The 26,410-nt window shown below is 37.1% G+C and overlaps 1 long non-coding RNA gene across 1 annotated transcript; it reads left to right on the plus strand.

Annotated features, from left to right (window-relative positions):
- Nucleotides 1–334: 334 nt before the first annotated feature.
- On the plus strand, nucleotides 335–3,866 carry LOC309656767. The gene is made up of 2 exons (XR_014261502.1): nucleotides 335–912; nucleotides 1,264–3,866. It is a non-coding gene; the product is annotated as an uncharacterized lncRNA (long non-coding RNA).
- The last annotated feature ends 22,544 nt before the right edge of the window (nucleotides 3,867–26,410 follow it).

Below are 26,410 nucleotides of genomic sequence, written 5' to 3' on the forward strand. Positions count from 1 at the left end.
AGTGGGTCTCTTGTAGACAGCATATATATGGATCTTGTTTTTGTATCCATTCAGCAAGCCTGTGTCTTTTGGTAGGAGCATTTAATCCATTCACGTTTAAGGTAATTATCAATATGTATGTTCCTATGACCATTTTCTTAATTGTTTTGGGTTTCTTTTTGTAGATCCTTTTCTTCTCTTGTGTTTCCCACTTAGAGAAGTTCCTTTAGCATTTGTTGTAGAGCTGGTTTGGTGGTGCTGAATTCTCGTAGCTTTTGCTTGTCTGTAAAGCTTTTGATTTCTCCATCGAATCTGAATGAGATCCTTGCCGGGTAGAGTAATTTTGGTTGTAGGTTCTTCTCTTTTGTCACTTTAAGTATATCATGTCACTGCCTTCTAGCTTGTAGAGTTTCTGCTGAGAAATGAGCTGCTAACCTTATGGGAGTTCCCTTGTATGATATTTTTCGTTTTTCCCTTGCTGCTTTCAATAATTTTTCTTTGTCTTTAATTTTTGCCAGTTGGATTACTATGTGTCTTGGCGTGTGTCTCCTTCGGTTTATCATGTATGGGCTTCGCTGCACTTCCTGGACTCGGGTGGCTATTTTCTTTCCCATGTTAGGGAAGTTTTCGACCATAATCTCTTCAAATATTTTCTCTGGTCCTTTCTCTGTCTCTTCTCCTTCTGGGACCCCTATAATGAGACTTTTGGTGCACTTAATGTTGTCCAAGAGGTCTCTTAGGCTGTCTTCATTTCTTTTCAATCTTTTTTCTTTATTCTGTTCTGCAGCAGTGAATTCCCCCATTCTGTCTTCTAGGTCACTTATCCGTTCTTCTGCCTCAGTTATTCTGCTATTCATTCCTTCTAGTGTAGTTTTCATTTATTTCAGTTATTGTATTGTTCATCTCTGTTTGTTTGTTCTTTAATTCTTCTAGGTCTTTGTTAAACATTTCTTTTTTTTTTTTTTTTAGAAATTCACGTTCTTTCTTTCTTTCTTTCTTTCTTTCTTTCTTTCTTTCTTTCTGTCTGTCTGACTGTGTTGAGTCTTCGTTTCTGTGCGAGGGCTTTCTCTAGTTGCGGCAAGTGGGGACCACTCTTCATCGCGGTGCGCGGGCCTCTCACCATCACGGCCTCTCTTGTTGCGGAGCACAGGCTCCAGATGCGCAGGCTCAGTAATTGTGGCTCACGGGCCCAGTTGCTCCATGGCATGTGGGATCTTCCCAGACCAGGGCTCGAACCCGTGTCCCCTGCATTGGCAGGCAGATTCTCAACCACTGCGCCACCAGGGAAGCCCTAAACATTTCTTATGTCTTCTCGATCTTTGCCTCCATTGTTTTTCTGAGGTCCTGGATCATCTTCACTATCATTATTCTGAATTCTTTTTCTGGAAGGTTTCCTATCTCCACTTCATTTAGTTGTTTTTCTGGGGTTTTATCTTGTTCCTTCATCTGGTACATAGCCCTCTGCCTTTTCATCTTGTCTATCTTTCTGTGAATGTGGTTTTTGTTCCTCAGACTGCAGGATTGTAGTTCTTCTTGCTTCTGCTGTGTATGTGCCCTCTGGTGGATGAGGCTATCTAAGAAGCTTGATGGGAGGGATGGTGGTGGGTAGAGCTGACTGTTGCTCTGGTGGGCAGAGCTCAGTAAAACTTTAATCCACTTGACTGTTGATGGGTGGGGCTGGGTTCCCTCCCTGTTGGTTGTTTGGCCTGAGGCAACCCAACACTGGAGCCTACCTGGGCTCTTTGGTGGGGCTAATGACAGACTCTGGGAGGGCTCACACCAAGGAGTACTTCCCAGAACTTCTGCTGCCAATGTCCTTGTCTCTATGGTGAGCCACAGCACCCACTCCCCAGCCTCTGCAGGAGACCCTCCAACACTAGCAGGTATGTTTGGTTCAGTCTCCCCTGGGGTCACTGCTCCTTCCCCTGTGTCCCCATGCGCACACTACTTTGTGTGTGCCCTCCAAGAGTGGAGTCTCTGTTTCCCCCAGTCCTGTTGAAGTCCTGTAATCAATTCCCACTAGGCTTCAAAGTCTGATTCTCTAGGAATTCCTCTTCCTGTTGCCAGTACCCCAGGTTGGGAAGCCTGACGTGGGGCTCAGAACCTTCACTCCAGTGGGTGGACTTCTGTGGTATAATTGTTCTCCAGTTTTTGAGTCACCCACCCAGCAGTTATGGGATTTGATTTTAGTGTGATTGCGCCCCTCCTACCGTCTCATTGTGACTTCTTCTTTGTCTTTGGATGTGGGGTATCTTTTTTGGTGAGTTCCAGTGTCTTCCTGTTGATGATTGTCCAGCAGCTACTTGTGATTCTGGTGTTCTTGCAAGAGGGAGTGAGAGCACGTCTTTCTACTCCGCCATCTTTGTTCCTCTCAATTTATAACTTTTAAAGCCACTGTCTGCTAATTCCATCATCACTCTCATTTATGAGTTTGTATTCTGTTGACTGTTTTGCTCTTGGTTCTGTGTCGTATTTTCCTGCTTCTTTGCATGTCTAGTAATTTTTATTGGATGTTAGATATTTTATATATTATACTTATGAATGTCTGGGCTTGTTATGTTCCTTCTGAGGGTACTAATATTTGTTCTGGTAGACAGTCAAGTTATTTGTAGATCAGCTTGTTTCTTTTGACACTTATTTTTAAGCTTTGTTATGGAGATGTAGTATTCTCTTACTAAGGCTTTATTATTTTGGGGTTTCTACTGAATGTCTCAAGTGTTCAAGAAGGTCTCCTCTGGCTGTTGCTTCCAGCCCTTTGTGTGTTCTTGGAATTGCTTGGCCCATAGCCCTCTTCCCAACCTCTTGGATTTTTGCCTTATGCAAAGGCAAATGCAGCTTAACACTCAGCAAAAAACTTCAGGTGACTCATTTACAGATTTAAGGAGTACTTCTTATGCATAACTTAATCTTGTCCTGAACACTGTACCACAAATTTCAGCTGCCTTGGCCTCCCTAATTCTAAGGTATGTTGTCTTAACTCAGCAGGTCTACTATGCTTTATTTGGGTTTGTTCTCCTTGTGCCATGATCTAGAAAGTTGAAAAATTTGTATGACTTCATCCAGTCAGACAGTTGGACTATTTGTAGAACTCACCTGGTTTGTTGTCCAATATTTGAAAAGCATTGTTTGATATATTTTGTATGGTTTTCTAGTTTATAGTCAGAGGGAAAATTTGTCATGGTGGAATTGGAAGTCTTCTCATTTTAGCTGAATTTGCATTTATGTGTATATTGGTTATTTGGATAGTCTCTGTTTTGAAGTTTCTGTTCAGTTCTTTTGTCTATTTTTTTATGTAGTTGTCTTTTTGTTTTTAATCTGTAGAACTTCTTTATGTATGCTGGATACAAACCCTTTGATAAGCATTTACATTGCAAATATCATCTACTCAGTGATTTGCCTTTGCATTGCTTTAACATTACCTTTGGTAAATGGAAGTTATTATTATTTTTAAATTAATTTTTATTGGAGTATGGAAGTTATTTTTAATGTAGTACATTTTATAATTTTTTCTGTTGTGCATTTTTGTGTGTTCTATTCTAAAAATTTTCTGCTTACTCCAAAGTCATAAAGATATTTTCCTCAACTTTTTTTCTCAATGTGTTTGTTTTCTTTTTTTACATTTATATTGACAACTCATCTAGAATTGATTTGTGTATGGTGTAAGACTGGTATCAAGATTTTTTTGTATTGCTATTTAGTTGATTTAGATTATTTTATGGAAATAACCAGCCTTTTCTCACTGCATTGCAGATGGACATTTATTATAAACCATGTCACCTTATATGGATTAATCTGTTTCTGTATTGTTATGTTTCATTTGTCTGCTTACCTATCTTGCCCAGTACCACACAGTTGTAATTACTGTGGTTTTATAATAACTTTTTTTTTTAATAAATTTATTTATTTATTTATTTATCTATTTATTGGAGGCGTTGGGTTTTCGTTGAGGTGTGCGGGCTTCTCATTGCAGCGGCTTCTCTTGTTGCGGAGCGTGGGCTCTAGGTGCGTGGGCTTCAGTAGTTGTGGCACACAGGCTCAGTAGTTGTGGCTCACGGGCTCTAGAGTGCAGGCTCAGTAGTTGTGGTGCATGGGTTTAGTTGCTCTGCGGTATGTGGGATCTTCCCAGACCAGGGCTCGAACCCGAGTCCCCTGCATTGGCAGGCGGATTCTTAACCACTTCACCACCAGGGAAGTCCCTATAATAACTTTTAATATGTAGTGGTGTTGGTCCTTGAAATTCATGCTTTATTTCCCGAGAGTGTCTTACTTTTTATTGGCTTTTTGCATTTCCGTATTAACTATAGAATCAGCTTGTCAATTTTAAAAAATGAAAAACATGCTAGAACTTTGATTGGAATTACATTGAGGAATTTCGAAGAATTGTCATCTTAACAGTTTTCACTTATGAATATGGTATGCTCATCCATTTATCTAGTTTTTCTTTTATTTATGTCTATAATGTTTTGTAGTATAATGTTTTGTAGTATAATGTTTTGTAGTTTTCCTTTATTTTATTGTAAATCAGATCATAGAATTTTCTAATTTCCAGTGTTATTTCTTCTTTGAACTATGGGTTATTTAGAAGTATGTTGTTTAATTTACAAATACTTGGGGACTTTTTATTTCTAGTTTAATTTTATGTGATCAGAGAATGTATTCTCATTGAGTTCAATACTATGAAATTTGTTGAAACTTGCCTTTAGGCTCAGTATGTGGTCTATCTTGGTAAACTTACCAACCTTGAAAAGGTTGTTTGTGTAGCATGGCACTATACATGTACCTAGATCAAGTTGTTTAATCATGCTGTCCAAATCTTCTATCTCCTTAACTTTCTATTTGTTTGTTTTCTTGTTCTTTTCAATTACTGAAAGAGGTATGCTAAAATTCTAACTATAATTAGGATTTGTCAATTTTCCTTTTAGTTTTGTTAATTTTTGCTTTACATAATTTCAATTTATATTATTACATGTTTATGTATTTGTTTTCTATGAGTTAATGAAGTGGTTTTCTGCTTTTTAATGGATTAATCAAGTATTTTTTATTGTTTTTTTTCTCTTCTATTAATGTGATAGATGGCAAAGGTGGTCACCATCCTTTACTTTTCTATCCATGCCCTTTACAATGTGACTTGGTATCTCCTATCATCAATTTTATGTATTTTGAAAGAATATTATTAGAGACATACAAATTTAAGATTGTTTATATCTTCTTATTGAATTGACCCTTTTAGATGTGTGTACTATTTGTAACTTTTAACTCTTGAAATACATCTTAACTAAGTATAATTTGTCTGACATTGTTATAGCCATACCTGCTTTCTGTTGGGTTTTATTTGTGTGGTTTATCTTTTACTTTCAACCCACCATCAACTCTGTTTTAATTCAACATAGGGGTTCTTAAAACTCATCATGTCATACAAAAATTCCACAATTAAAACCATGGAGCGTATGGGGGAAATGGGACAGGGGCGTAACACTCAAAAACTTCATCAGGGATACATACAAAAGATAGGAACCTAGTAAAAATGGTAGCACAGATTCCACTGTTATGGCAGTATGAGGAGCTCTATGGACACTACTGAAAATTATTTTAAAACAAACATTTAAATTCTCTAGAAATGACCTGAAGCATACAGAAAAGGAAGAAACATTTATTTAAGAAAACCTGCTAAAATTTGGTAAAAACAGTGATAGTCTATGGCAACTGAAGCACAACCTGCTCCCTCCCTCCCTTCCCCCAGCTCCCTTCCCCCAGTGGAAACTCCACTCCAGACAGTGCAGCCAAGAACACATGGCGACCTCTTCCTCATCCCCCAATTGGAGGCCCAGGAGGGGCAGGGCATCAACATTTCTCATCTTGCCCTTGGCTATCCATTGTAGAAGCTAAGTTCCTGGTGAATGTGGTCAAGAGGTGGGGGTTCCCATATTCTGTTCAGTCTCTACTTGTACAAGAGAGGCTCTACCTTGAGTGTGGTCCACTGAGAATACAATGGCCCTTATGGCCCTCACCCCAGCTAGCATGTGAAGTGGAGATTCCATACCAGGAGAGGCAAACCAAGACCAGAGGCTGCAGCTTGCCCTCCTCTTCTATGGAGTACCCACTTCTTAAAGCAGATGTTTGTCTCAGAGAAAAGCATGCCACTGTCCCCACTCCCAACTCTAGAGCTGTGGCTCAAAGATTTTTCCCAGAGGGAGAGGTAGGTGTAAAACAGAATACTTTGAAGCTCGTCCAAAAGGAACTGAGCTTATTTGCAACAGAAAGTAGGATGATTCAAGCCTAAAGACTGTTTAGCATTATGCTAAAAAAATAATAGAGGTTGTGGTGAAAAACAATAAAAGGGGACACTGCTAGATTTATTAGAACTATAAGCTAAACCATAGGGTGCCTAGTTTAACAGAGACAACCAGGAAATGAGACCACTAAGAAGAGCTCTCCTTAGGCTCTTTGTTGTCAGAACAAATCTCAAACACTGACTTCAAAATCTATCCCTGTTCAGGAACCCAAATTTAATTTGATCAGACTGTGCAGCAATTTAAACCCCAGGGCATTATTAAAAACAATAGAGCAATCAGTCAGCAATTAGTGTAGCTCAACATCTGGGTGTGGGCAGGGAGAGAGACAAAGAGGCTAAAATAATTATCTTCCCAGGGTGAGTGTGCACATGCTTAAGGCTGCACCCTCCAAGGCTTCACACTGAAGGGGAGAAATTTTCACTAAAATAATTGTGAGTCACTAAACAAATAAACAGCAAATAATGACAACAAGTCCTGGGGACGGGGAGGACAGAGACCAGTACCCAGAATTGCTATAATATATTACCTAAAATGTCTGGTTTCCAACAAAAAATATTTCATAAGATGGAAAAAAAAACCCCAGGAAAATCTGACCTTTACATGGAGAAAAAAGCAGGCAACAGAAACTGCTTGGAGAAAGGACAGATGTCTGATTTAACAGACATATACTTCATAGTAGCCATTATAAATATCTTCAGAGAACTAAAGAAAACCATGCTTAAAGTAAAGGAGGTATGATGACAATGTCTCATCAAATAGAAAATATCAATAAGAAGTAGAAATGATTAAAAAGAATCAAATGGAAATTCTAGAGCAAAGTATAATAACTGAAATGAAAAATTCACCATAGTAGGCTCAACAGCAGATCTGAACTATCAGAAGAAAAATTAGTGAGCTTGAAGATAGATCAACAGAAATTATATCAGTTGAAGAATAGAGATAAAAAAGAATAAAAATGAATAGAGCCTCATAGAAATGTGGGACAACATTAAGTGCATCAACATATGTTTAATGAGAGTGCTGGAAGCATAGGAGATAGTGAAAGCAGAAAAAATATTTAAAGAAAAAATGGCTGAAAATTTCCCAGATTTGAGGAAAAACTTTACACATTTGAGAAGCTCAATGAATTGTTAGTAGGATAAACACAAAGAGATTCACAAGCAGACACATCACAGGAAAAATGCTGAAAGCCAAAGACAAAGAGAAAATCTTTAAATCAAGAAGAGAAAAATAAATCATCACTTACAAGGTAACCTCAGTAAGATTTCTTTACTTCTCAGCAGAAACAATGGATGCCAGAAGACATTTGGATAACATAGTCAAAGTGTTCAATTAAAAAAAATTGTCAACCAAGAATCATATACCCAAGAATGTTATGTTTCAAAAATGAAGACATAACAAAGACATTCTCATATAAACAAAATCTGAGAGAATTTGTTTCCTGAAAACCCATCTTACAAGAAATACCAAAGGAATTTCCTCAGGCTGGAAGCAAGTAATCTCAGACAGTAATTTAATTCCACATGAAAAAACAAAGAACATCAGTAAAGGTAATTATATTGAAGATAGTATAAATGCATATTTCCTTTTCTTTCTACTCCTAACAGATCTAAAAAAAAATTGTATGAAATAATGTGTATATATTTGTGTTTTGGTCCTTTAACATATAGAAACAATAGTTCAAAGGAGGAGTATGGGAACAGATCTGTGTTGGGCTAAGGAAATGACTCCAGATGTTAACTTGAAGCCACAGGAACAAATGAAGAGAACCAGAGGTGGTAAATTAGAAGGCTAATATGACAAAAGCTATTAAATATATCTTTGATCTCCTTTCTTTTCTCAGCTTGTTTAAAAGACATAAAATTATATAAGGTAATAATTATACAATATATTATTATATTTTTAATATTTATAGATGAAATTGTGTATAAAAATAATACCACAAAAATGGGGAAAAGGAATAGAGCTACATAATAGTAACATTTCTATATCTCATTGGAATTAAGTTGCTATATATCTGACTAGATTCTGATTGACTAAGATGTATATGTAAGCCAAAGAGCAATCACTAAGGAAATAAAAATATAGTGCAAAAAATCATTAAAGAACTTAAAATGTTACATAATTATGTAACATATATAAGCATGTAACTTAAATATTACATAATGTAACATAGTCACGTAATGCAAGAGAAAGTAGAGGATGAATAGAAGAAAAAAAACATGAGACATATAGAAAAAAAATAGATGGCAGACATAATCCAATTGTATAAATAGTAATGTTAATTGTGAATAGATTAAATGATCCAGCCAAAAGGCAGAGATTGTCAGACTATATAAAAAGATAAGATCCACTTTTATGCTATCTACAGGAGAAATACTTTAAATTCAAAGATACAAATAGATTAAAAGTAAAAGGATAGAAAAAGATATATCATGTAAATAGCAGCCATAAGAAAGCTGAACTGGCTATGCTAATAGACAAAACAGACTTTAAAATATCAATAAATAATGTCTCCAGAGATAAAGAGGAATATTTTAGAATGATTAAAGAATCAATCCAGGGACTTCCCTGGTGGTGTAGTGGTTCAGAGTCCTCCTGCCAATGCAGGGGACACAGGTTCAAACCCTGGTCTGAGAAGATTCCCACATGCTGCAGAGCAACTAAGCCTGGGCACCACAACTACTGAGCCCACGTACGTAAAGCCCATGCTCTGCAACAAGAGAAGCCACTGCAATACGAAGCCCTCACACCACAATGAAGAGTAACCCCCACTCGCTGCAACTAGAGAAAGCTGCAACAATGAAGACCCAACACAGCCTAATTAATTAATTAAAAAAATTTTTTAAAAAGAATCAATCCATCAAGAAGATATAGCAATCACAGACATAGATACCCCTAACATCAGAACATCAAAATATATAAATAAAAAACTGGCAACAATAAAGGGACTATTAATGGCAAAGTTAAAGATTTTAATAACTTACTTTCAATAACGGGTAGAACTAGTAGGCACAAGATTGGCAAGGAAATAAAAGACCTGAACAACACTATAAACCTACTAGACCCATAGAACATATAGAACACTCTACCCAACAACAGCAGAATCATACATTCTTCTCAAGAGCAGATGTAAGAGTCTTTAGAAGAGATGATATGCTAATAAAATTTTTAAAGATTTAAATTATACAAAGTATGTTCTCTGACCACAATAAAATGAAATTAAAAATCAATCACAGAAAGAAATTTGGGAAGCTCACAAACATGTGGCAATTAAACAACGCATTCCTAAATACCCAATGGGTCAGAGAAGAAATCAAAAGGGAAATTAGAAACTAATTTGAAATGACTGAAAGTGAAGACACAACACACCAAAACTTATGGGGTGCAGCTAAGGCAATGCTTAGAAAGAAATTTATAGCTGTTAATGCCCATATTAGAAAGAAGAAAGATCTCACCTGTAACCTAACCTTCCACCTTAAGACACTAGAATAAGAATACACTAAGCCTAAAGCAAGAAGATGAAAAGAAATAATAAAGATTATGGTGGAAATTAATGAAATTAAGACTAGAAAAACAACAGAAAATTAATGAAACCAAAGTTGATTCTTTGAAAAGATCAACAATATTGACAAACCTTTAGCTAGACTAAGAAAAAAAGAGATGATGCAAATTAGTAGAATCAGAAATGAAAGATGGGCCATAACCACTGAACTTACAAGAAAAAAAAGGATTATGAAGGAATATTATGAATAATTGTATGCCATTAGATAATTGAGATGAAATGGAAAATTTCCCAGAAAGACACAAACTATCAAAACTGACCTCAGAATCTATAATAAGTAAAGAGATTGAATGAGGAATAAAAAACTACCCACAAAGAAAAAACTCAAGCTCAGATGGCTTCACTAGTAAGTTCAATTAAACATTTAAAGAAGAATTAATACCAATAGTTCAGAAACTCTTCTGAATATAGAAGAGGAAGGAACACTTACCAACTCATTTTATTGGGCCATTATTATCCTGGTACCCAAACAACAAAAACATCACAAAGAAAGAAAACTATGCCCCAATGTCTTTTACAAATATAGATGCAAAAATACTCAACAAAATACTAACAAATCATCTCCATCAACATATTAAAATAACTATATACTATGACAAGAGGTATTAATTCTAGCAATGCAAGGTGTAACATCTGAAAATCAATTGCTGTAGTATACATATAAAGAGACTAAAAATCAAAATCCATAATATCACCTTAATAGATGCAGAAAGCACATTTGACAAAATACAACACCCTTTCATAATAAAAACACTAAAAAATAGGAATAGATGTGAACTTAAACAACCTAATAAAGAGCATCTATGAAAATCCCTCAACTAACATTGTTCTTAATGGTGAAATGCTGGATAATTTCTCCCTTAAATCAGGAATAAGAGAAAGATGTCTGCTCTTGCCACTTTTACTCAACATCGTACTGGAGGTTCTAGCCAGGAAAATTAGGCAAAAATGAAATAACAGGCATCCAGATTGGAAAGGAAGATGTAAATTTTCTTTATTCACAGATGATATGACCTTGTATATAGAAAAGCCTAAGTACTCTCCTAAAAAAAAAAAATCTATTAGAACTAAAAGCAAGTTCAGCAAGGTTATAAGGTACAAGTGATTATAAGTTCACGCTACAAAAATCAACTAGCAATGACCAATTGAAAATGAAATTAAGAAAACAATTATATTTACAATAGCATTAAAATAAACAAAATACTTAGGGATAAATTTAACAAAAGAAGTGGAAAACTTATACTCTGAAAACTACAAGATATTGTTGAAACTTTAAAGAAGATCTAGATAAGTGGAAAGAAAGATATTTCATGTTCTGGGATTGGAAGGCTTAAATTATTAAAATGACAATACTCCCTAAACTGTAATGTAATCCTTGTCAAAATTCTAATGGCCCAGGGACTTCCCTGGTGGCGCAGTGGTTGAGAGTCTGCCGGCTGATGCAGGGGACACGGGTTGGAGCCCTGGTCTGGGAGGAGCCCACATGCCGCGGAGCAACTGGACCCAGTGAGCCACAATTACTGAGCCTGCGCATTTGGAGCCTGTGCTCCGCAACAAGAGAGGCCGCGATAGTGAGAGGTCCGTGCACCGCGATGAAGAGTGGCCCCCGCTTGCCACAACTGGAGAGAGCCCTTGCACAGAAACGAACACCCAACACAGCCCTAAATTAATTAATTAAAAAATTAAAAAAAAATTCTAATGGTCTTTTTGAATATGTGGACAGGCTGACATTAAAGTTTACATGAAAACCCAGGGTACCCAGAATTGCCAAACAATTTTGAAAAAGAACAAAGTTGGACTACTCGCAACTTTGTTTTCAAAACTTACCACAAAGCAACAGTAATGCAGACAGTGCGGCACTGGCATAAGGTAGATATAAGGATTAATGGTATAGAATTGAGAGTCAGAAACAAACATTTATCCATGGTCAATGGATTTTTGATAAGGTAGTCAAGACATTTGATGCAGGGAGGAGTAATCCCTTCAGCAAATGGTGCTCAGATAACTGGATAGCCACATGCAAAAGAATGAACCTTTACCTCACATCATATACAAAAATTAACTCAAAACGTACCAAAACTAAAATATAACAACCCAAACTATACAACTCTTAGAAGAAAACATAGGGATAAATCTTGGACTTGGCAATGGATTCTTAGTTATGACACCAAAAGCATAAGCAACAGAAGAAAAACATGGCTAAAATGGGCTTCATCAAAATTAAGGAATTTTGTGCATCAAAAGACACTACCAAGAAAGTGAAAAGACAAACCACTGAATGGGAGGAGATATTTGCCAATCATATGTCTATCTGATAAGGGACTTGTATCTCGAATCTATAAAGACCTCATAACTCAATAATAAAAAGACAAATAATCTAATTAAACATGGCAGAGGATCTGAATAGACACTATTCCAAAAAAGAGCTACAAATGGCCGTTAAGAACATGAAAAGATGCTGAACATAACTAACCATCAAGGCAATGCAACTCAAACCCATTCAAACCCATGCCTATTAAGATGGCCATAATCAAAACAATGGAAAATGAGTGTTGGTGAGAAAGTGGACAAGTTGGAATCCTTATACCCTGCTAGTGGGAACATTAAATGGTGCAGCCACTTTGGAAACAGTTGGGCAGTGCCTCAAAAAGTTAAACATAGAGTTACCATATGACCCAGCAATTTTACTCTTAGCTGTATATCCAAAAGAAATGAAAATATATGTCCACACAAAACTGTGTAAACAAATGTTCAGAGCAGTATTATTCAGAAAAGCCCAAAGATGGAAACAACTCACATTTTCAACTGATGAATGGATAAGTGAAATGTGGTATATCCATACAATGGAATGTTATTCTGCTCTAAAAAGGAATGAAGTACTGATACATGCTGCAACATGGATGAACCTTGAAACATTATGCTAGGAAAAAAAGCCAATCACAAGAGACCACATATTATATAACTCTTTGTGTATAAAATGTCCAGAGTAGACAAATATATAGCAGCAGAAAGTATAGTAGAGGTTGCTTAGGGCTGGGGGTTGGGAACATTGGAGAGTGATAGCTAAAGACTACAAGATTTCTTTCCAAAGTGATGAAAATATTCGAAAATTGGCTGTAGTGATGGTTGCATAACTGTCTGAATATACAAATGCCATTGAATTATATACTTTAAACGGATGAACTGTATGATATGTGAATTAATAGCACAGTTTTACACACATTGAATGGTTAAGAAATAAATGGTTAAGAAACACTACAATAAATATGGCATTTTACCCTGAACAAAATTTTAAGGTTGCTTCTGGAAGTGGTTGAAGGAAGGTTATCTGAAATAAGATGGGATGGAGAGTTGTTATACCAAATGTGGATGGGTGTAGTTCATAACACATACACACACACAGCTGGTGGGCAATGGAGGTGTGTGCATTTGTGCTTTTTGTGCACTTCTACATGACTGAATCAGCTGGGACTGGGTATACTTTTCTGCGTTCACTTGTGTTTCTTGAAAATGAAATCACACATGGGCAAATGCAAAATTCATGTTATGCTCAAATTGTTCTCTACTATATCAATTGTGTTGGATCAAAGTCAAATATTTACAGCAAGCATTATAACACAATTGACTGTAGCTATTCCCTTATATTTAAAATGTCTTTGGTAAATAAACTCAAAATGGATTAAAGACCTAAATGTAAGGTCAGATACTATAAAACTCTTAGAGGAAAACATAGGTAGAACACTCTATGACATAAATCACAGCAAGATCCTTTTTGACCCACCTCCTAGAGTAAGGGAAATAAAAACAAAAATAAACAAATGGGGCCTAATGAAACTTAAAAGCTTTTGCACAGCAAAGGAAACCATAAACAAGACGAAAAGACAACCCTCAGAATGGGAGAAAATATTTGCAAATGAAGCAACTGACAAAGGATTAATCTCCAAAATATACAAGCAGCTCATGCAGCTCAATATCACAAACAACCCAGTCAAAAAATGGGCAGAAAACCTAAATAGACATTTCTCCAAAGAAGACGTACAGATGGTCAACAAATGCATGAAAAGATTCTCATCATCGCTAATCATTAGAGAAATGCAAATCAAAACCACAATGAGGTATCACCTGCACCAGTCAGAATGGCTGCCATCAAAAAATCTACAAACAATAAATGTTGGGGAGAGTGTGGAGAAAAGGGAACCCTCCTGCACTGTTGGTGGAAATGTCAATTGATACAGCCCCTATGGAGAACAGTATGGAGGTTCATTAAAAAAACTAAAAATAGAACTATCATATTACCCAGCAATCCCGCTACTGGGCATATACCCTGAGAAAACCATAATTCAAAAAGAGTCATGTACCACAATGTTCATTGCAGCACTATTTACAATAGCCAGGACATGGAAGCAACCTAAATGTCCATCAACAGATGATTGGATAAAGAAGATATGGCACATATATACAATGGAATATTACTCAGCCATAAAAAGGAATGAAATTGAGTTATTTGTAGTGAGGTGGATGGACCTAGAGTCTGTCATACAGAGTGAAGTAAGTCAGAAAGAGAAAAACAAATACCATATGTTAACACGTATATATGGAATTTTAAAAAGCAGTACTGATTAACCTAGTGGCAGAGCAGGAATAAAGATGCAGACGTAGAGAACAGACTTGAGGGCTTGGGGGGGAAGGGGAAGCTGGGGTGAAGTGAGAGAGTAGCATTGACATATATACACTACCAAATGTAAAATGGATGGCTAGTGGGAAGCTGCTGCATAGCACAGGGAGATCAGCTCGGTGCTTTGTGACGACCTAGAGCGGTGGGATAGGGAGGGTGGGAGGGAGGCTCAAGAGGGAGGGGATATATGTATACATATAGCTGATTCATTTTGTTGTACAGCAGAAACTTACACAACATTGTAAAGCATTTATACTCCAATAAAGATGTGAAAAAAGTAAAAAATAAAATGTCTTTGGTAATCAGCATATAGTTAGCTTAAAGGAAACTAGACTGACAATCTTCTTTGACTTTAGTTTATTTACATTTAATATAATAACTAATATATTTAGGTTTATGTCCACCATCTTGCTATTTGTTTTCTATTTGTTTAATCTTTTTACTGTTGATTTATTTCTTCTTTCTTACTTTTTATGGATTAATTGTTTTTTAAATCGACTTTTTAAGAGGAATTTTAGAATCACAGCAAAATTGAGTGGAAGGTACAGAGATTTCCCTTATACCTCCAGCTCCCGCACTGCATAGCCTTCCCTATAATCAGTATTACCCACCAGAGTGGCACATTTGTTACAACGGATGAACATACACTGATACATTATTATCACACAAAGTCCATAGTTTACATTAGGGTTCACTTGTGGTGCTGTACATTCTGTGGGCTTAGACAAATGTATAATGACATGTATCCACCATTACAGGGTAGTTTCACTGTCCTGGGAAGGTCTGTGTGTCATAGGTAGACAGGAGGAAGAGTAAGGACTGGAGTAGGAGTCTCATGAGGCCTGGGTCCTCAGAGGGACTTGATGTCCCCAGTACTTGGGCCATACCCCAGGAAGGGGTCATGAGATGATTATTGGGGGGATATCTCAGGGCACAGAGGCAGTGCCTTGTTTGCTTGGGGCTGGCCCAGGAATAATGTGGGCACCACAGAGATGCCCATGTCCAGCACAGTGCTGGAGACCCCAGCCTATGCAAAGTAGACAAGCGAGGGCCAAGGGAGATGCCTGCAATAACAGGCCCAAGGTAGCCTCCCAGAGATAGCTTTGTACAGTGCATGCCAGGAGGGCAGAAGAGAGGTCCCGGGACTGGTTACCGTAGCACATACCCAGCAGGTATGGCCTGGAGGAGCTGTGGTCACAGTTGGAAGCCACAGCGGAGCACTGGACTGGCCAGCCACATGCCAGTGGTCCAAGACAGGAGATTTTAAGCCTGCTGCTGAAGCATGAACTTCAGGAAGCCTCTATGACATTCAAACTTAGATCACCTTCAGGGAGGAGGGGAGACAATGGAGAGTGAGGGAAACCTTGACAGACCAAGCATTTACTAAAAGGAGATTGAGTTAGCTTGGGGGAGGATCTGAGAGTCAGCCTAGAAATGGCTTAACAAACACGTAGGCACAGGTTTGTTTACAACATCTGTGGAAATGGGGGATGGTGCTTGAGAATAATTTCATCCAATTATGGGTAAAAAAACATATATTTCTGTGCCTCTGTGTTACGATCTGTGTATGGCAAAACCTCCACATTTTCAAGAGAGGAGCCCCAAGAAGAGATTTTGTTGTATAAATTAATATAGCTGCACAGCATGGAATACCAGACAGCCATTAAATGGAAGTGATTGCTTTATATGCACTGAGAAGCCCATGAGATATTGTTTGGTGATAAAAAGCAAATGGCAGAGAAAAATGTATAGTGTGATCCCCTTTAAGTGAGAAAAAGGAAGGAAGGGAGGGAGGGAGACAGGTGGGGAGGATGAATGATAAGGACCTGCCACTGCCTCATAGACAGGGTGTTGCTGCTCCAGGCCTTGGGCCCATCTGAGTGGAGGAAGAGGAAGACCCCCGTAGTAGAGCCCCCGCACATACCAGCAACCCTGTCCCCACCCTCACAGGCCACCCTGCCTGTTGGTCCCCATTCCCTCCCACTGCGGAGGGCATGCCTGTGACTTCATTTCCCCCAAGACTGGCCCACAGTACCCCATCTTCAGATAGCTAATGGTCTGTTGTGGGGAACTAGATTTGATTCTTTCTACCTGGCTTTGGGAGACCAATTGGAACACAATCAGGTTTTCAAGTGGTTCCATTTTGTTTGAAGAAATGTGCTTTTGAAGACCCTGCATAACGAAAATATACATTTTTCAAGACTAATTTTTCCCTTAGACTTGTGTATGTGTGTGTTCTTGGTGATCACTTATCTGAGGCTATTGTCATGCATTTCTACTTTAGTACTGTCTTTCCTCTTCTCCACATTGTCTCTTATACCTTAAAGACTCTCTTTCTTGGATTATAGCATGGGTTACTGTGGTAGAAGTTTTGTCTGCTTCATAACATTTTACCACATGTAATTTCAAGCGCTGATTGTGTTTCTCAACTCTGGCACGAGCGCTGCCACCTAATGGATACCAAGCTTACACTGTGATAAGAATTTTAAAACAGCATAGTCACAGAAACCACTTACAGATGGTGAGATGCAGGGATACAGCCAACAGTCTGGCTTACAAGATTCTAAGCAACTATGGCAACAATTTGGTTACTGCCTAAATGGTGCCACCGTGTGGCCATATTGTGCCATGTGGCAACGTGCTGAATACTGGTGATCTTTGAAGATCATGACCCCAATTAATTTTTTTAATTTAAAGGGATTCACGTTATCCTCAAAAATTGTTCACAAGGTGAGGATTTATGAATGATTTTTAGTATGAAATTTCAAATTTACATACTTTATACCTTTAGAAAAGAAGAGTGCATGAGGAGAGACTTGAACTTTGAGAAGAGCTGTGTAGACAATGTGTCAAGAGGATCTGTTTTTCCTCTTTCCACCTGCGCTGGGGTGTCCAAAGAAGAAAACCCTTCATCAGAGCAGGTGACAGATCCAGTAATGGTCATTATATTTATCAGGTACTGACTGTGGCCAGCCTCCATGTTAAGCACTCCATGCATTTATTTAATAATTTACTTATTCATTCAACAGTTATTTCTTGCATTCCTACCAGGTGACAGGCACTCATGATACAGGGAAGAATCAGCAGGAGTTCCTTGTGTATATAATATACACTATATAATCTACTGGATTCACCACAATCCTGTGAGGTAGGTACTATGTTACTCTTTGCTTTTTGTATTTGGAAACTGTGTCATGGAGCAGTGACTTGGATCAGTGGTTGGGAGATGCCTCTGCCATCCATGTTCTCCAGCAGAGGCCATCTCTTGGGGGATGGAAGGGCCACACATGGGAGGAGCACTGCCTGGCAGGCCAGGAGATCTCCATGTCTCCATCTTCTGTGGATTTTCCATTCACTCACTCACTCACACACTCACTCACTCATTAGCTTCTGTATAAGGAGCTCTTGAAGACACACATGAACAATCAGTTAGGGCTACTCAGTGGGAACCTTAAGTTGGAAGGGCCTTGAGAGGTGATTCAGTTCTCCCTCCAACCTAGCACAGCATCCACTGCAGGGGGGCTTCTGCTTTGGCTTGTGTATGTTCAGTTTTAGAGGACTCAGCCCTTGTAAAGCAGTTGATGAAACAAGCCAAGCTTCCCTTTATATTTGAAGAAAAACACAGAAGTTCTATAAAGAAGTGAATCTTCAATTTCAATTAGTATTTTATTCACTCATGAAATTAAGACTTAGATATTTCTTTGCCTAAAATGCCAAATACTTAAAACATATAGATTGAGTAGTCCCTTCAGACCCTCAGAACTGTCAAGATCTATCATCTACTATACATTGGGGAACTGATGGAATTGTTGCATATGAGCTGGGTCTATTTCCGGGCCCTCTGTTCTATTCCACTGGTCTATTCATCTATCCCTGTGCCAGTACCAAACTATCCTAATTATTATGGCTTCAGAATACATCCTGATATCTGATAGAGGAAATCGCACCTCTTTATTTTTCTCTTTGGGAAGTCTCTTGGTGATTTCAAATAAATTTTGTGTGTCTGTGTTAATATAGGTTTTATTATTATTTAGCTATGATGAGACGACTGCTATTGAAAAGATCCCAGGAAGAGGGAACACACTGCCACACCATGGGGGCTACAGAGGGAAGCACGAGCATCAGGGAGGAGGCAGAAAGAGGGGGAGAAACTGTGGACACGAGCCTTTATTGTAGTTTTTGCAGAAAGAAATCGGCAAAGCAGGATAAGCAGATTTAGGATTGGCTAGTTTGAATAATTTTAGTGAGCTCTGGAGCATAGGGGTTCCCCTAGTTGTACAGTACCAGCTCTGGGAGATTAGGGCAAGTGGACCAGAGTGTGAGAGCCTATAAAGGAGATGGATTGGGTCATTTGAATATGAAAGAAATGCTCTCAGGTGACGTGTTTATTATCTCTAGGAATTGGCTAACCCTGGGAGGGACAATCCCTCCAGGGTCAACAAGACCTCAGATATCAAAGCATCAGAATCCAGAAAATAAAAGACATGAGTAATACCATATCCATTTTAAATTATTTTAAAATTTACCTATAATAAATTCTGTGGTATAGTTTTATAAGTTTTTCAAATGCATACATGGGTGTATCAATTCAGAATCATGACACACAACAATTCCATCAGTTCCCCAAATCTTTCATTCTGTCCCCTAGCCCCAACCCCTGGCAACCACTAATCTAATTTGCCTTTTCAGAATATCGTATAAATGCAATCACACAGTAGGTAGGTAATCTTTGGAGTGGCTTCTTTTACTTAGAATAATGCTCTTGAGTTTCATCTAACTTATTGTGTATATCAGTAATTAGTTCCTTTTTTAATGAGGTAGAATTCACTAAACAAAATTGACTGTTCTAACCATTTTAAAGTGTACTATTCAGTGGGATTTAGTACCGTATAATGTTGTGCAGTCATCACCACTATCTAGTTCCATAACATTTTCATCTCCCCAAAAGGAGATGCTTTACTTATAAAGCAGTCATCTCCTTCCACCCTCTCCTCATCCCTTGGCAATTACAAATCTGCTTTTAATCTCTGTAATTTGCTTACTTTAGATATTCATACAGATAAAAACCATGCAATTTGTGACCTTTTGGTCTGGCTTCTTTCACTTAACATGTTGTTTTGAGGTTCATCCATGTTGTAGCATGTATCAGTACTTTATTCCTTTTTGTGACTAAGTAATATTTTATTGTATAGATAGATCACATATTGTTTACCTATTCATCCATTGAGGGATATGTGTTCACCTTTGGCTATTGAGAATAGTGCTGCTCTGAACAAGTGTGTACTTGTATGTGTTTCATTACCTGTTTTCAGTTCCTCTGTGTACATACTTAAGAGTGGAATTGCTGGGTCACCTAGTAATTCTAGTTTAATTTGTTGAGTTACGTCAAACTATTTTCCACAGCAGCTGCACTGTTTTACATTCCCACCAGCAATGCATGAGGGCTCTAATTTCTCCATGTCTTGGCCAACATTTGTTATTTTTTGTTTTGTTGATTATAGTCATCCTAGTGCATAGTGTCTCGTGATTTTGATCCACATTTCCCAAATGATTAATCACATTGAACATCTTTTCATGTGCTTGTTGGTCATTTGTATATCTTCTTTGGAAAAATGCGTATTCAAATCCCTTGCCCATTTTTTAATTGAATAGTTTGTCTTTTTGTTATTGACTTGTAGGAGTTCTTTATATATTTTGGATAAAAGAACCTTATCAGATATATGATTTGCAAATATTTTTTCTCATTCTGAGGATTGTCTTTTCACTTTCTTGATAGTGTACTTTGAAGCACAAAATTTTTAATTTTGATGAAGTCCAGTTTATATTTTCTTTGTTGCTTATGCTTTAGATGTCATATCTAAGAAACCATAGTTAAATCCAAAGTCACACAGAATGACCCCTTTTATTCTATGAGTTTTAGAGTCTTAGCTCTCTCATTTAGATCTTTGATCCATCTTGAGTTAATTTTTATTTATCATGTGAGATAGGAATCCAATTTAATTCTTTCACATGTTGAATATCTAGTTGTCTTGGTACCATTTATTTAAGAGACTATTTTTCCCCATTGACTTGTTTTGGGCACCCAGGTTGAAAATCAATTGACTACAGATATATGAGTTTATTTCTGGACTCTCAATTCTATTTCATATATCTCTGTATCTATTATTATGCCAGTACCACACTGTGTTGATTACTGTTGTTTTGTAGTAAGTTTTGGAATCAGGAAGTGCAAGTCTTCCAACTTTGTTTTTCTTTTTCAAGATTACTTGACTATTTAAGTGCCCTTGCAGTTCAGTATGAACTTAGGATTGGCTCTTCCTTTACTTTTTAAAAAAACTGCCATGGGATTTTGGTAGTGATTTCATAGACTATGTAGATTGCTTTAGGAGTACTGGCATATTAACAATATTAAGTCTTCCATATCATGAACACCAGACGTCTTTTTATTTACTTAGGTCTTTAGTTTCTTTAGCAATTTTTTTCAGTTTTAATTGTACAAAACTTACACCTCCTTAGCTAAAATTTTTCCTATGTGTTCTTTTTGATGCTATTGTAAATTGAATTGTTTTCTAAATTTCATTTTTGGGTTGTTCATTACTAGTGTATAGAAATACAGCAGATTTTTGTGTCTTGATCTTGTACCCTGCAGCTTTGCTAAATTCACTTATTTGCATCAATATCTTCTTTGTGTGTTTGTGTCAATTCTCTAGGATTTTCTATAAATAGGACCATGTCATCTTTGAATAGAAATAATTTCAGTTCTTCCTTTTTAACTTGAATGCATTTTATTCGTCTTTCTGACCGAACTGCTCTGGCTAGAACTTCCAGTACTATGTTGAATAGCAGTGGTGAGAGTGGGCAGTCTTATCATGTTCTTGACCCTAGGGGGAAACTTTCAGTCTTTCATCATTTTTAATTGAAATATAGTTGATTTACAATATTAGTTTCAGGCATACAGCATAGTAATTCAGAATTTTTACAGATTTATACTTCATTAAAAGTTATTACAAGATAATGACTATAATTCCCTGTGCTATACAGTATATCCTTGTTACTTATCTATTTTACACATTGTAATTTATCTCTTAATCTCATACCCCTAACTTCCTCTCCTCCCCCACTTCCCTCTCCTTTTTGGAAACCACTAGTTTGTTTTCTATACCTGTGAGTCTGTTTCTGTTTTGCATATACATTTGTTTGTATTATTTTTAGATTCCACATATAAGTGATATCATACAGTATTTGCCTTTCTCTGACTTATTTCACTAAGCATAATATTCTCTAGCTCCATCCGTGTTGCTGCAAATGGTAGAATTTCATTAATTTTTATGGCTGAGGAATATTCCATTCCAAACCACATCTTCTTTATCTATTTGTCTGCTAATGGGCACTTGGGTTGCTTCCATATCAAAATATCAGAGTGTTTTGCCTATGTTCTCTTCTAGAAGTCTTATAGTTCCAGGTCTTATATTTAGGTCTTTAATCCATTTTGAGATTATTTTTGTGTATAGTGTGAGGAAATGTTCTAATTTCATTGTTTTACATGGAGCTGTCCGGTTTTCCCAGCACCCCTTGTTGAAAAGACTGTCTTTTCTCCATTGTATATTCTTGTCTCCTTTGTCATAGATTAATTGACCATAGGTGTGTGGGTTTATTTATAGGCTCTCTATTCTGTTCCATTGATCTATGTGTCTGTTTTTGTGCCAGTACCATGCTGTTATGATTACTGTAGCTTTGTAGTCCAGTCTGAAGTCTGGGAGGGTGATATCTCCAGTTTTTTTCATTTTTCTCAAGATTGCTTTGGCAATTTGGAGTCTTTTGTGGTTCCATATGAATTTTAGGATTATTTGTTCTAGTTCTGTGAAACATGTCATGGGTATTTTGATAGGGATTTCATTAAATCTGTAAATTGCTTTGAATAGTATGGTCATTTTAACAATATTAATTCTTCCAATCCAGGAGCATGGGCTATCTTTCCATTTCTTTGTATCATCTTCAGTTTTCTTCATCAGTGTTTTATAGTTTTCAGAGTATAAGACTTTCGTCTCCTGGGTTAAGTTTATTCCTATGTATTTTATTCTTTTTGATGCAATTGTAAATGGGATTGTTTTCTTGCTTTCTCTTTCTGATAGTTCATTTAGCATATAGAAAAGCAACAGATTTCTGTATATTAATCTCCTATCCTGCAACTTTTCTGAATTTATTTTTTAATTCTGATAGTTTTTTTGGTGGCAGCTTTAGGGTTTTCTATATATAGTATTGTGTCATCTGCAAATAGTGACAGTTTTATTTCTTCCCTTCCAATTTGGATGCCTTTTGTTTCCTTTCCTTGTCTTATTGCTGCAGCTAGGACTTACAATATTATGTTGAAAAGAAGTGGCTAGAGTGGGCATCCTTGTCTTGTTCCTGGATTTAGAGGAAAGGCTTTCCTTTGAGTTTTAAATTAGTTGTAGGTTTGTCATAAATTATCTTTATTATATTGAGATATGTTCCCTCTATACCCACTTTGATGAGAGGTTTTTTTTTTTTATCATAAATGGGTGTTGAATTCTGTCAAATGCTTTTTCTGCATCTATTGAGATGATGTGATTTTTATCCTTCCTTTTGTTGATATGGTTTATCACATTTTGATTTGCCAATGTTGAACCATCTTTGTGACCCAGGGATAAATCCAAATTGATCATGATATTTGATTATTTTTTTTTAACATCTTTATTGAAGTATAATTGCTTTACAATGGTGTGTTAGTTTCTGCTTTATAACAAACTGAATCAGTTATACATATACATATGTTCCCATATCTCTTCCCTCTTGCATGTCCCTCCCTCCCACCCTCCTTATCCCACGCCTCTAGGTGGTCACAAAGCACCAAGCTGATCTCCCTGTGCTATGCGGCTGCTTCCCACTAGCTATCTATTTTACATTTGGTAGTGTATATATGTCCATGACACTCTCTCACCCTGTCACATCTCACCCCTCCCCCTCCCCATATCCTCAAGTCCATTCTTTAGTAGGTCTGTGTCTCTATTCCCATCTTGCCACTAGGTTCTTCATGACCTTTTTTTTTTTTTCCCCTTAGATTCCATATATATGTGTTAGCATACTGTATTTGTTTTTCTCTTTCTGACTTACTTCACTCTGTATGACAGACTCTAACTCCATCCACGTCATTACAAATACCTCCATTTCATTTTTTTTTATGGCTGAGTAATATTCCATTGTATATATGTGCCACATCTTCTTTATCCATTCATCCGATGATGGACACTTAGGTTGCTTCCATGTCCTGGTTATTGTAAATAGAGCTGCAATGAACATTTTGGTACATGACTCTTTTTGAATTACGGTTTTCTCAGGGTATATGCCCAGTAGTGGGATTGCTGGGTCGTATGGTAGTTCTAGTTTTAGTTTTTGAAGGAACCTCCATACTGTTCTCCATAGTGGCTGTATCAATTTACATTCCCACCAACAGTGCAAGAGGGTTCCCTTTTCTCCACACCCTCTCCAGCATTTACTGTTTCTAGATTTTTTGATGATGGCCATTCTGACCGGTGTGAGATGATATCTCATTGTAGTTTTGATTTGCATTTCTCTAATGATTAAGGATGTTGAGCATCCTTTCATGTGTTTGTTGGCAATCTGTATATCTTCTTTGGAGAAATGTCTATTTAGGTCTTCTGCCCATTTTTGGATTGGGTTGTTTGTTTTTTTGTTATTGAGCTGCATGAGCTGCTTGTAAATCTTGGAGATTAATCCTTTGTCAGTTGCTTCATTTGCAAATATTTTCTCCCATTCTGAGGGTTGTCTTTTGGTCTTGTTTATGGTTTCCTTTGCTGTGCAAAAGCTTTTAAGTTTCATTAGGTCCCATTTGTTTATTTGTGTTTTTATTTCCATTTCTCTAGGAGGTGGGTCAAAAAGGATCTTGCTGTGATGTATGTCATAGAGTGTTCTGCCTATGTTTTCCTCTAAGAGTTTGATAGTGTCTGGCTTTACACTTAGGTCTTTAATCCATTTTGAGTTTATTTTTGTGTATGGTGTCAGGGAGTGTTCTAATTTCATACTTTTACATGTACCTGTCCAATTTTCCCAGCACCACTTATTGAAGAGGCTGTCTTTTCTCCACTGTATATGCTTGCCTCCTTCATCAAAGATAAGGTGACAATATGTGCATGGGTTTATCTCTGGGCGTTCTATCCTGTTCCATTGATCTATATTTCTGGTTTTGTGCCAGTACCAAACTGTCTTGATTACTGCAGCTTTGTAATATAGTCTGAAGTCAGGGAGCCTGATTCCTCCAGCTCCATTTTTCGTTCTCAAGATTGCTTTGGCTATTCGGGGTCTTTTGTGTTTCCATAGAAATTGTGAAATTTTTTGTTCTAGTTCTGTGAAAAATGCCATTGGTAGTTTGATAGGGATTACATTGAATCTGTAGATTGCTTTGGGTAGTAGAGTCATTTTCACAATGTTGATTCTTCCAATCCAAGAACATGGTATATCTCTCCATCTATTTGTATCATCTTTAATTTCTTTCATCAGTGTCCTATAATTTTCTGCATACAGGTCTTTTGTCTCCTTAGGTAGGTTTATTCCTAGATATTTTACTCTTTTTGTTGCAATGGTAAACGGGAGTGTTTTCTTAATTTCACTTTCAGATTTTTCATCATTAGTATATAAGAATGCAAGAGATTTCTGTGCATTAATTTTGTATCCTGCTACTTTACCAAATTCATTGATTATTTCTAGTAGTTTTCTGGTGGCAGTTTTAGGATTCTCTATGTATAGTATCATGTCATCTGCAAACAGTGACAGCTTTACTTCTTCTTTTCCGATTTGGATTCCTTTTATTTCTTTTTCTTCTCTGATTGCTGTGGCTAACACTTCCAAAACTATTTTGAATAATAGTGGTGAGAGTGGGCAACCTTGTCTTGTTCTGATCTTAGTGGAAATGGTTTCAGTTTTTCACCATTGAGAACAATGTTGGCTGTGGGTTTGTCATACATGGCCTTTATTATGTTGAAGAAAGTTCCCTCTGTGCCTACTTTCTGCAGGGCTTTTATCATAAATGGGTGTTGAATTTTGTCGAAAGCTTTCTCTGCATCTATTGAGATGATCATATGGTTTTTCTCCTTCAATTTGTTAATATGGTGTACCATGTTGATTGATTTGCATATACTGAAGAATCCTTGCATTCCTGGGATAAACCCCACTTGATCATAGTGTATGATCCTTTTAATGTGCTGTTGGATTCTGTTTGCTAGTATTTTGTTGAGGAGTTTTGCATCTATGTTCATCAGTGATATTGGCCTGTAGTTTTCTTTTTTTGTGACATCTTTGTCTGGTTTTGGTATCAGGGTGATGGTGGCCTCGTAGAATGAGTTGGGGAGTGTTCCTCCCTCTGCAATATTTTGGAAGAGTTTGAGAAGGATAGGTGTTAGCTCTTCTCTAAATGTTTGATAGAATTCGCCAGTGAAGCCATCTGGTCCTGGACTTTTGTTTGTTGGAAGATTTTTCATCACAGTTTCAATTTCAGTGCTTGTGATTGGTCTGTTCATATTTTCTATTTCTTCCTGGTTCAGTCTCAGTAGGTTGTGCATTTCTAAGAATTTGTCCATTTCTTCCAAGTTGTCCATTTTATTGGCATAGAGTTGCTTGTAGTAATCTCTCATGATTGTTTGTATTTCTGCAGTGTCAGTGGTTACTTCTCCTTTTTCATTTCTAATTCTATTAATTGGAGTCTTCTCCCTTTGTCTCTTGATGAGTCTGGCTAATGGTTTATCAATTTTGTTTATCTTCTCGAAGAACCAGCTTTTAGTTTCATTGATTTTTGCTATTATTTCCTTCATTTCTTTTTCATTTATTTCTGATCTGATCTTTATGATTTCTTTCCTTCTGCTAGCT

The sequence above is a fragment of the Balaenoptera physalus genome, assembly GCF_965194825.1.
Source record: "Balaenoptera physalus genome assembly, chromosome: 3".
NCBI classification, from domain to species: Eukaryota; Metazoa; Chordata; class Mammalia; order Artiodactyla; family Balaenopteridae; genus Balaenoptera; species Balaenoptera physalus.